At 31.1% G+C, this 12,059-nt stretch overlaps 1 protein-coding gene across 1 annotated transcript in view; it reads left to right on the forward strand.

The window, feature by feature from the left end:
• The first annotated feature begins 1,580 nt into the window (after positions 1–1,580).
• Positions 1,581–12,059, forward strand: part of LOC126969548 (leucine-rich repeat-containing G-protein coupled receptor 4-like) — an 89,170-nt gene continuing 78,691 nt past the window's right edge. Inside the window, exon 1 of the mRNA XM_050815049.1 lies at positions 1,581–1,814. The gene's annotated coding sequence lies outside the window, so the exon portion shown is untranslated. The remainder of the gene's footprint in view (positions 1,815–12,059) is intronic.

Consider the following 12,059-nt stretch of genomic DNA (forward strand, 5'->3'; position numbering starts at 1 on the left):
CATATTATGCCCTCGCAGACTATTGTATAGAACTATATAATATACAAAATTCCACGATACATTATGGCTATATCTCTAAAGGTTTAGACAGCGTTTTCGTTGAAAGCTCCCAGACGCCTTTTTTTTTTCAGACACTTCTGACATAAAATATAGTTATTGTATACAAAAATGTATACAAAATTATTATTATAAATTACTAGTACTTTGAACCCTATTAATAATAATAATAGTAAAACATTTATTTCAAATCAGATCCATATCTAGTTAACATTAGTTTTTAAGTAAAGTTTTACTTAAAAACTAATGTTAGTTGGTACCTAAATAAAAATTATTTAATATTGGTTTGAAGCCATATTCTCCTTTTTTAAAGAGGGGACACCCACCGATCTGCAAAAATACTCAGGATAGTGTTGGTGCTGTCACGGATTTGAGAGAGCATTTTAAGGTCTTAACATTTCCGACGGTAGCATATTATCATACACTTAGGATATGAAATCACTATTTCAACCACTAAAATATGCCCTTTGATTTTATGTCAATAAAATATTTTTGACTTTGATATTATCTAAAAGTATATCTCTTGATAGTACCCAAAGTTCTCTGAGTAAATATATATTGTATATTGCACTTGCATACGCCTATTAGATATTTTAATATATTGTTACACTAGCTGATCCGACAGGCGCTGTTCTGTAAATAGAAAAATAAAATATTTTGTATTTAGGAAATCAGAAATTTGTAATCAAAGTGAATGCGTTAAAAATGAAACAAAAACTTTTTTCAGAATGATTTAATCTATTTTTAAAATGATAAGGATTAATATCGTATTTGTGTAAGCGGCTTTAATATTACCGCTTTTAGTTGCCAATTTTTTAAAGCATTAAAATGGAGAGTATGTTACCCTTAGAGATAGATATATTATGCCATCGCGGACTTTTCTGTAGATTGTAGATCTGCAAGTAAAGTACACAATTCCACCATACATTATTCTGTTATTGCAAAGTGGTTAGACTGCGTTTTCGTTGAAAGCTTCCAGACGTTTTATTTTTTCCGACTATTCCAACAAATATCGTTAATATTTAAAAAAATATTATAATATATACTTCTTATAGTACTTCGAACCCTATTTGTGTAATAGATTATAAAGTAAACATTAACATGAACTGTAGAAGGTACAAAACTCTAGCTAGCGCATAATTGACAACCCTACCCACGCTAATAAAATATACAATCAACTTACATTGTATTAAAAATAATAACGTAATAAATATTTTTGAAATCACTTACAATTTATAAAATAATGCTGCCTTCATAAGACAGAATAACGACAATATTTTTACAAAGGCGCTGTTAATTTTAAAACGTGTTTAATGAATGCCGAATTAGCTGAAGGTAATTCAATTACGGGTATGCACCGCTCGCCTGCAAAAACAGATTTTGACAGCGTGGCTTTGGGGCTTATACGAAAATTTATAGAAAATTGCATGGTACATGCGTTGCGCTCATAGGGTGCGCGGTAAGCTATTGGGGGGTGTCTATTTAGTAAGCATAGCTTTGTAGAACGCCAGTCTGTACAGAGCTTGCACGCGGAGCGCACGTCCTTTACTTTTTTACGTGAACTTGTCAGACGATCGTAATTAACATAAGCTAAGAATAATTAAAAGCTTTAAGTTGTGTTACGTGACCTAATCTGGATTTAGACTTTTATGTGCCCTGTGGATGTTATTGATGTTGGTGACTTTAACTAATTAAAAACCATCGACTTGTAAATGGACTTTTAATAGAATTTGCTGTACAATTGGAAGTTTGATAAGGTAAGTGATTACAGAACGGATTAATTAATAAGATTCAACTTTTATCGTAAAAGATTTGGATTAAATAGACACTAATATGACTTAAACTTACTTGATATCAAAAAGTATTGAAAGAGTTTCAATTTTTTGAAAATAAATAATTGCCTTATTAAAACATGTCTTCTTATATTGTGCCTATATATTCATATATGGGTTGGAAATAATTCATACAACTATTTAAGTATATGTTCTATATTTGTAACATAATATATAATTATAACTGTGTATAAATAAATTACTCGGGTAGTTCTGATCCCACTAGCTTAGTCGAGCCGAGCCGACTTGATCTAAATGAGCGTTACATACCCAAGCGTGACGGCTGTCTTATTAATGCTCACCGCGCGTGAAGACGTTTTCTCTATACACCGAAAGCTTTTATCAGTCAAGAGATATTTTGGTTTAGTCCTCGCAAAAAGCAGTTCTGGAGTTAAATTAATATCTCGATTAAAACGTACAATTTAGTTTTTCGAAGGCTTGGAATTTTATTTAACTAGGTATATTGATAGTTTTATTTGTAAAACCTTATTAGGTTTGAAAGTTTTCCTTTAACCATGTTTGCCAATACAGCTGTTAAAAAATTATTTCATAGTTAACACCAACAATAAACTTTTTGTTAAAGCTACTACAAAGGAGAGATGCACTTCATAGATAATGTATACGCCTATATAGAGCCTCTTACTTTTAGGCAACGCATAACAACAGGCCAGGTTTATTACTTTAGTGTGCGTGACAAGCTGCGTCTTACACTCACGATTTGTATGTCACTTTGTTTTCTAAACGCTTAATGTATCTAAGGTGCAATTTATGAAAAAAAAAATTCAAATTGAAGCTATATATATTTTGTAAACTGACCTCAGAATCATATGAGGATATTCAAATATCATGAATCATCAAAAATTAGATATATGTATAAATTTTTATGTAGCGAAAGACCACCTTTGGTTACAAGAGACGAACAAAATTTAAAATTTTAACAGATCTGACATGAAGATGAAGAGATTTTGATTAATATCTTTAATCATTCAAAAAACACAGCTTCCGAGTATAAAAAGTAGTTTAACTAGAACACATTCTTCTTTACTTCCCTTTGGTTGTGTGATAAGTTGTTTCAAAATTGTTATTTATTTGTTTTTCTTGTTTATTAGGACCTATCTCCAGTTAACTCTTTTAACAATTTCTGAAAGACAAATTGTTTGTCTTAAGTGCTTACTAAAGCATTTTTTTACAATAAAATATTCTTAATTATTCCACAGATTACTTTAAATACTGAAGAAAATTAGAGGTATAATTATTTCGAAAATGTACAGATCTCTGAAAGTAGCATCGAATTCTAAAGACCGTATATATTGTTGATTAATAATTACAAAGCCGATAGCAATTTTGGCGTTCAGCAGTAAATGTGGTAGAAACCGCTATGAACCACTACGTTGGTATAACATACATATTATATTAAATAATTAATCAAATGAAATATACATAACAAATATCTATATAAATATAAATTATTGTGGTAATTAATTATCATTATCATTTTCGCTCCTTCCTTGCATGATGACAGGCTACCCATTTCAATAACACGCGTTTAGGCTGAGATGTATAGAGAGTACTTAGACTTTGCTCAGACTTTACTTACGTAAAACGAAGCTGAGTGTAAGCTTAGTATGATCGTTGATTTCATTTTTAGAGTCAATTTTAATAGCCTGCTAGATTATGGGTACCACAACGGCGCCTATTTCTGCCGTGAAGCAGTAATGTGTAAGCATTACTGTGTTTCGGGCTGAAGGGCGCCGTAGCTAGGGAAATTACTGGGCAAATGAGACTTAACATCTTATGTCTCAGGGTGACAAGCGCAATTGTAGTGCCGTTCAGAGTTTTTGGGTTTTTTAAGAATCCTGCGCGACTCTACATTGTACTGGGCATGGCGTATCAATTACCATCAGCTGAACGTCCTCATTTCGTCCCGTCCCTTATTGGGATAAAAAAAGTGAATTTTTACGTATGTTAAGTCTGATCAAAAGCATTAATAGCTCAAAATATATTTTATTTCAATATAGCTAACTTGTGAGCACAATATTATTTATGATTCGAATAACGCGACATAAAATATTTATTGGCATATATTTTTCGTGTAACGTTATACTCCGGTCAGTGAGCGAAGCTGGTGTACTGAAGCATTTGTGGAATTTCCACTAAACGGACATCGGATGACGGTAAAATTCACCTTGGAAACTTCCTGAGGTATTCTTGAACTGTGTACACAATTCTTAAGGTTTTCGTCAGAGAAAGCCTTTCGTTACTACATTTACAATATAATGTAATAAATTTTTTCGTTGGCTCCACTATATTTTAGTACATTAAATCCAAAAATGTCAAATGGTTTTTGTGATTAGTAAAATAAAAAGAAATATAAACTTAGGTAGAGTTCCGTAGAGAGACGTTAAAAGAGGTAGAGACTGGCAGGACAAATGAATGACTTGAATGAATTGTGCAATTCAGTGGAAACTTAGAGAAGGCCTTAGGAAATTGGAATGTATGGCACGGAACTGCTCCTCCTAAAAACGATATTCTTTCTGTTTATGAAATCGATAAATAATTAATTTTTAACTCTAATAAGTTACAATTAATTGAAACATCAACATATCTCGGACTTTATATGTATTTTCCCTTCTAATTTAAATTTATATAATCATATCTGTATAGTCCTGTATAGCCGAGTGGTTAGAGATCCGACCTACTAAGCTAGAGGTCCCGGGTTCGAATCCCGGTAGGTGCAAGCATTTATATGATGAATATGGATGTTTGTTTCCGAGTCATGGATGTTTAAATGTATTTATGTATGTTTATGTGAATTTGTGTATGTTTAAGTAAGTATATTGTATTAAATATATCGTTGTCTTGTAACCCATAACACAGGCTATATATGCTTAACTTGGGGCAAGATAATTTGTGTAAAAAGTGTGTCAATATTATTATTATTATATCAATAATAACAACTTTAATAGTAAATAATTATAGCCCTTAGGTAAAGATCAAAACATACGTAATAAAAAATCCAAAAACGATAAATCTGACTGTAGTTTCACCCTGTTTATACTTACAATACATATAATGACTAACCAAGACATATTACAATGATATGTGTACTCGTATCACATAATATTTTTGGTAACGATCTATAAAATGCACTGAACCGAACCGTTCAATCGTTTCGTCCTTCAAGTATCTTGTTTTATAAATTACTGTGTCGGATTCCTTTCATAAGAGTTTTTCGAGCAAAAAATCGTTAGAAGTGCTCCATATTATCTGCCTCCAACGTTTCTTGTAACAGCTTCTGTGCGAGCGAAAATTCTTTTGGAGTCATTTACGAAAAAGGTCGGTAAGATGTTATGTAGTTTGCTAAGATTAAAACCACTCAGACGTGGAAAATACATTTATGTAAACATTGAAACAATGATATTCATTCAGAATTGGGTATTTACATATTTATATATATTGGTAAAACATATAAACACGTTTAAATCTAGTATTTTCTTTGATTAACGCGAGTGTTACACATTTTATTAAAACAAATTGTTTTAAGGATTAAAACCTGTGCATTAGTTTTTAGCACGTTTTTAAGGAAACTGCTGCCCCCTCTTTGCACTTAGAAGGTCAAGAAACGTCGGGTTAGCTAAAATAATAATAAAAATTACACAGAAGTACACGCGTTTTTTCAACACGGGTTCACGCGACACCCATTCCTACAAAAGAAGAATGTACTTTTTGCACACGATGTTAATCAGTACACAATTTATGTTTGTGTCTTATTTAAATTAAACACTTTTAAAGGATTAAAATGCGTGTAATTGTAACGGTTTTACATTAGATGTTTGTGTAAAAGTTTCCAGATCTCGTTTTCAGGGGGACTGCAGATGAAGTCAGAGTGAGTCAGAAGAGTCAAGGAGAGTATTTGTCATAGACATCACTTCATCTGCAGTTCCGCTGAAAACGAGATCTGGAAAGGTCTTGAAACGTCGGGTTAACTAAAACAAAAAGGTAACTTTTACACAAACATCTAATGTAAAACCGTTACAATCCGCGTTTTAATCCTTTAAAAGTGTTTTATTTAAATGTGTAACACTCGCGTTAATCAAAGAAATACTTTGTGTCTTATGTTGGAGGTATGAATCATTTTAAAACTTACTTAATTTAGTATCTAAATTGTTGTTGTTAGCAGTAAAGTTTATAAGAGTGTCTCAATTTAAACTATGTATTTTAATTATACCATTCATCGTACATTCTATAATAGAACTACATACATATAACTATGCGCGGCGGCTTCTTTGATGGTAGATAGTGAACAGTAAATTGATCTGTACGCTCTAACAAGGAAGTCAATAGGAGTGATTGCCGACTACCACAGATTGAATATCGTTCGCAGGTACAATAGTGAAGGGATAGGCAAGGTGCAACTTAATTATTACGAAGAAGCGAAACGACCACAATTTTATATACCCGTGTTTTATTTAATATCATGGAATGTAATTGATGAACTATACAGACTATGCAGTGAGTCCCATGCTAGAATCAAAGTCAAATATACTATATATAAATAGGTAAATAAATATATAAACTTAGTTCTTTTAAAACGTCACTGTAAATATTTAACTTATATTACTGAATTATCATGTGTTCGGAAAAAGTAGAGTTCGTGAGGGCTGCAATATACTTACAAAACAAATTAATTTATTAAGTGTTGCATGCAATATGTGTTCATTCTTATATGTTATAATATTAAACTAAAAAGTCCGGACTTTTATCGAAATATCAGACTTCTTGTCAGGATTTTTCAAATTACATTTTAGATGACAACCCTTACTACATTGTATAATGGGATAGGCGTACATACGTATCTTTTTCGACTCATAACTTATTCTTATACGAGTACTAGAATACAAAATTAAATTAAATATTAGCCTAAATATATTGAATACTTACGTGCATGCTTATGCGTACCTATCGGTTAAGTCGAGATAGAAAGGCGTTTATTGGGCGATGTGATATCCAAGAAAATGTACAAAACAAATGTTTTACCAAAATCAATAGTATTGTTAAAAATGTTTATGTGGTTTACCTTTGGGTAACTATAACAAGATTTTCTTAATGATACCACAGGCTGGGAATGGAGCGAACAAACTCAGGCTATATTATGAATTTTATTGTACGATATCTTCATTATATTGTAACAAAAATAAAAAAAAGCCTGCCGGATTTTTGCGCCCACCTTCTTCTCAGGTTTGAGGCATACTATTTCGAATGGGAGAAAGTTTTTGACGTTCATTAAGTGATTTTAAATCCTATCTATATATATAAAAATGAATTGCTGTTCGTTAGTCTCGCTTTAACTTGAGAACGGCTGGTTGATTTGGCTAATTTTGGTCTTGAATTATTTGTGGAAGTCCAGAGAAGGTTTTAAAGGTGAATAATTAGGAAAATGCTGCTAAATTAAATAAAAACAACAAATTTGTTTTTCTCTTGATGTGTCCATACATAATTTCTATGAGAGAATTTATTGACACACGGTTTGATAGTTCTACTGTGAAACAATTTCATTACGACAACAGGCTGCATATTTTACGAAGTAATTTTTCATGTTATGATATATTATTGACAAATTCATATAAAACATTATTTTATTTATTATATACATAACAACGTCTGTCGGGTCAGCTAGTTTTAATTAAAAATATTTGAATTCATGCGTTTGTAATCACATTATGTATTTTACATTTCTGCATTATACTTTAACTACAATTTGGAGTTTAGGTACTAACATTACATACAGATTCTCTATAATCAATGTTAAATTAAAGCTCAGTTTATTCTATGTTGGACCATCACTTTCAATTAATATTGTATGAGTCAATTAGCGAACGCCTTATGTTTATTTAGGGAAATATGAATTATGGATTCACGTTTGATTAAGTCTCATCTGGTGTTAAGTAACTCTAATTAAATCAGCTTGGTAGCTATACATTACTGTTAAAGTATATCTTTAAGTTATTATTTGTTTTTGTATTGGAACATCTATATTAATATAGTTAAGTAGTTTGTCTACCTAGATTCATCGTAATTTGGAATACTAAATTACATACATAGTTTAGATACCTTTTTTTTATATATATTTATTAATAAAAACAAATTTTACATTGCGGTTTTAAAGCAATAAAGACTACTGAGGTTTGTACAATTGCTAAATTAAGTCTACATCAACAGAGTTAAATTAATAAAAGAAAAAATAGTTCACAATCGTTAGAAACTTAGCTATACATTATAATTTTATAACTAAAAATACTTGATACAATAATACACGAGGTCAGTCAAGTCTTAAAAAGTATTTTTTTAAATTCTGTTTTAAATTAGTCTCTGTCTACGAGTTTGTCAAGTCACATGGCAGTTTGTTAATCAGTCTACATTAGTTTACAAAAGCATAAAAGTTATATAACAATATGATAGAGTAGGGTAGATAATGGTATATGCCTGGTAGTAGTACCAGAAGACGTAGTGCAGGTTGGCCCCCCACAAGATGGACCGACGGTCTGGTCAAGATCACCGGAATACGTTGGATGAGGGCAGCGCAGGACCAATCGTCGTGGAGATCTTTGGGCGAGGCCAGCTGTAAACGTCTTTCCGCTGATGATGATATACCTAGTAGGTACCTACGTATACAAATATAATCATATTTTTTGTTAAGAGTAATATAAGTTTTTTTTTTGGTAAATTGCAAAAGCACGAAGCCTAGGTGAATTGTTAGTCTATGCCTATACATAGGAAAAAAAATAGTGACTGCTTATGATTACAAAATAACAATATAAAACGCAGTCATAGAGAATTAACACGTGGCTAATACCAGAACACGTATTTTTTTATATCTATCCGTCTATTAGTGCCAATTAATCTTCCAAAGAAACATTCAATTCTTCATCTATCATTCAAATCTGAAATCCACAAAAACGAAATTCTCGCGGACGAAATCATAAAGGTAAATCCAGACTGTCAATACATTTAATCAATCACGAATGACGGTTTGTAACACGTTTCTCATGTAACTCTCATTCCGTGAAAAGGCGTTAAAAGTTCGCTAACAAACTCGAAACTTTGTTCTTACATTCATAAACATTTTACTTAGCAAGCCACAGTACCGCCTGCTTAATATTTTACACTTAAAACACCATCCCATGTTTCTCTTTGTACCTAATCTTTTATTTATGCTGCGAATTGTGAACACGAGGAAACTGCTATTTTACTGAACATAAAAATTATGATAAATATTACATAGTTCTTCTCTATAACATGAGACGCTTTTTATGAAGATCATTGGACAAGCGGTATTTAAAAAAAATATGTAATTCATTATACTCAATACATATATTATCAAACTAGGTGTTACCACCACCATTGCATCAATATAATTACTATATTAATGACTCTAACAGCATTTTATTATTTAAAAAAAAATGACAGCGTAATTGTAGTTTGTATTTTATTGTAAGGTTAGGTTAGTATAACTTTACCTTAACGAACGTAATTGGAAAAATTATTAATTTATATTAAGTATTTATTACAAAAATTAAATAATAAAATATTTGCATGTCTGTGTCAATTCGTAACATGTGCCTACTCCTAAAGTCACATCTTTAGCTATAAATGTTTCTTTCAAATTAAGAACTTTGAACTTTTCAAATTCATAAATATTTATTTCAATTTTTACCACTAATGAGTTCTTTTTTGTATAACAACAATGGTTTTTACCAGCAATTGTAAATACACATTCTGTCGAATTTTCTTTCTATTCCAGTTTTTAGATGCAACTTGCTTCCAAAGACGAACAGACGGATTTGTAAATCCAAAAATGGAACGTACAAATTTTTAAACTTATAAAGTAAATGAACCTTCCTAGTTGAAAAATCTAACTATAAAATTTATAATGACTAATGCAAAAACTGTATAGGTGCGCATAAATTATAAAATCAAATGAAATGAAGAAAATTATAGTGAACGATAAATTATATTGGCATTTAATGAATACATGACGAATAGCCGTGGATGAAGTTCCATGAATAAGTTATAAATGCATGAGCCTAGCTTACTTTAGTACGCTTTGTAAGCTTTAGTACTGCCAGGGGCACAAAACCTTTTAAACCTAAAAGTATTACGCCTCTTTGTAAAGGTAAAATCTAATCTCTAATGATACGAAAACATGATATACACAATGAAGTTTGAAAGATTTCCATTAGGTAGTTATTTTTAGGTCCTTCTTACTGTATTTACATAATCCGAAAATCGGATGTACATACACCCATAATTGAAGGAACTTAAATTTAATTTCTAAATTCCTTTGTCTTTCCTCTAAGTTGGATGTGGAAAGGATCAACGCAAGCTTAAATTATTCAGAGTGTTATTATATTATTATCCTAAATATCCTACTATATGTAATAAATACAAATACATATGTGCTTGTTTGTCACACTTTTAGCATATACGTTATGGGTACAGCTATATAATCAAGAATTTTCAAATAAGCTCGGTACTATTATAATAATACTAATAATATCTAATATTGACACAATTTTACGCAAATTATCTAACAAACATGGCATAACTTGTGCTATGGGTTAGAAGACAACGATATATTTAATACAATATAATATATGATATTACTTAAACATACATAAATACATATAAACATCCATGACTCGGAAACAAACACCCATATTCATCATATAAATGTTTGCATCTACCGGGACTAAATAATAATAATCTCATAATAAAGCAGAGCCAAAGCAATTTTAAAGCAAATATAAAATTTATCCTGATACTAAATATTTTGTAATAAAAGCATACATACAAAAATTGTCGCGGATTGGAACCTTCCCACATTTGCTAGGTTTATTGAATTGAAATAACCCAATAGGTTGTAAATACCTGCAATTTAATGAAATGGATATATCTTTCTATACTTGCCACAGAATATTATCACTTGATGAGTGTTCATTTATGCACTACAAAGCCTGCTATTTAGGTTAGACTGTCGTTGTTTTTCCCACGGTGGAAAAGAGGAATTTTTTCCAATAATATAATGACGCGGTTATTACTTAGCATTAAGTACCTGTTTTTATGTTATTAAATTTTCTTTGCATTGGATTAGTAATTGAATTAACATTAACATTGTAGTTGTAAGTTCAAGTTTAAGTTATTGTCTCGGTTATTCTCCTAAGTAATTGGAACGATTTGGACACTCTCAATCTCACTTGGCGATAGCTGGTCTTTTAAGAAAGTATTTTTTATGGAAGGGGAGAATAAACAAGCTGCTAAGTGATCACCTCAGCCAACAATCTCCTGCAAGACGAGAGGAATCACAAGAAAGTTACCAGGTTTTAGTATATGCGTATAAATCTAGATGGTGGGAATGGTGATGAATTAGTTTTTTTAATACCTAGTCTTGTCATAATTGTGAAACAAAGAAAAAAAAATCTATTGCAAATAACATTTATTACTTTTACAGTGTATTAATTTAATACATAAATATAAAACAATCTAAAATATATAAAGCTTATTCGAAGTGGTCTCCATTGGCTGCAATACAGTCCTTTAAACGTTGAGGCCAGTTATCAAAAGAAGCATGCGCTCTTTCCATGGGAAAATTCTTCACTGCCAATCGTACGGATTGTTTTAGGGACTGCAAATTATCATGGCGTTTAGAGCAAGCCGTACTCTCTAAAACTGACCATAAATCATAATCCAGCGGATTAAGATTTACGGCAAAGGACAGCGAAAAAAAAATAAATGTATACTTAAGTAAGAAATAGACTGATATTAAAATTTGTCATATCTGCTTACTTAAACATTCCGTCAATTAGTTCATTGGTGTCAAATAAACCTTGAAGTAATTATGGAAAATAACAAATCACGGACCATCTCGTTACGCCAACAAAAAGCCTCTTCTGATAAATCTAAATTAAAATCTTACCATCTGAAACATATTAATTTTTCTTATACTAAAACAGAAACGTTTATTCAATTTAGAACCGGTAATTGCCTTCCCGATAATACGACGGTATTATTGTTTTTGGAGGAAAACAATGGAATATAATCGCCAAATATCCCTTTATCCTATAAGGTCGGTAACTACAGCCGATACATCAGGACCAAGGGTTTGCGATCAAT

This window comes from Leptidea sinapis, chromosome 18, assembly GCF_905404315.1.
Source record: "Leptidea sinapis chromosome 18, ilLepSina1.1, whole genome shotgun sequence".
Classification (NCBI taxonomy): domain Eukaryota; kingdom Metazoa; phylum Arthropoda; class Insecta; order Lepidoptera; family Pieridae; genus Leptidea; species Leptidea sinapis.